The sequence below is a fragment of the Nothoprocta perdicaria genome, unplaced genomic scaffold (genome assembly GCF_003342845.1).
Source record: "Nothoprocta perdicaria isolate Ctin4 unplaced genomic scaffold, notPer1 scaffold_129, whole genome shotgun sequence".
NCBI lineage: Eukaryota > Metazoa > Chordata > Aves > Tinamiformes > Tinamidae > Nothoprocta > Nothoprocta perdicaria.
The window spans coordinates 2,233,241-2,234,521 of NW_020454416.1; positions in this window are offsets into that span (position 1 = coordinate 2,233,241).

Below are 1,281 nucleotides of genomic sequence, written 5' to 3' on the forward strand. Positions count from 1 at the left end.
TGGAGGGGAGCCCCTCCCGTGGGCCGGGCCCCCGGCCGCGCCACGCGGCGTGGGCGCTCGCGTGTCCCGCCGCGGTCCCGCTGCCGGTGCCCGGCGGGGACCCTGCACGCGCAGCCCGCGCCGGGGGCACCAGCCCCTCCCCGGCCGGCCGGGCGGGTTTGGGAGGTGCTGGTGGCACCTACTTGTTTGCAAGGGGCCTCCTGCTCATCGGCAAAAATACCGTGAGCGAGCCAAGTTCTCCGGCTGCAGCCATCCCTGCAGCCGTGCCACAGCCGGGGCCCGCAGCCCAGCAGAGCCCCGCAAGGGCCCCGACAGCGCCGCAGCAAGCGCAATAGCGGGACAGCCTGAACGGCACGGACAGCACAGCAGCAAGCGCAATAGCAGGGCAGAGGCTGCCACCGTGACTGCCCGCAAGTTAGAAGGAGCAGCAGGAAATGCGAGGCAGGAGAGCGGCAGCGCTCGCCCAGTGTCTCCGGGATGAGTGTCATGTCCTGCCTCTGTCTGCTTCTGCCCGACCCCACCAAGCCAGGCCAAGCAGTTACTTTTGGCAACTTTGAAAGCCTCTCTTCTGCGAGGCATTTGCAAAACTAGCAGCGTTTTTAGCAGTCTAACTGTGCCTCCTCTGAAATGGCAGCCTCCTCGGAGAGGCGGTTTGTGATTCGGGAGACACTACGATGGGTATTCATTCTTTACATGCCTGTTTTATTTTGTATGTGCTTGGCACTGCCTGGGCATTATAGGGAATCAGAGCAGTTCCTCTTACGTTGATATGAGCAATACCCAGCTCCTGACAACGTCCTGAGGTTTACAAGAAGCTGCCTCCACAGCTCAGGGATTTCCAAGCCTTCACCTCAAACTCTAGAATTCGCAAAGTGTAACTGAGGATTCGCAGTACCAGCATGTTAATAAGCAGCTCAGGAACAACTTAACTCAGTAGCAGGCAGGCTATGAGAAACAGCAGAGTCCGAATCCACTCGCTGCAATTCCGAGAGAAAAATGCCTGGAAATGCTGGTATCGCCTCTGCTCTCTGCGATGTGCCAGGCTGCGACAGGGTATTCGGGGCTATCAGGTTGCCTTTCTATCTCATCAAGCACAACAGCAGAATCATCACTTTGCATTTCTGATTTTTTTTTTTTTTTTTTTTTTTTGTATTTGCTGTTTTAGGAGTACTGGATCTTGCACGTCCAAAAATACCAGTATTTCTCAAGTCTTTTATAATATCGTGACAATTCTAGCCTCCTTAATCTAATTTTGGAAAACTTTGTAGGGATTTCATATTT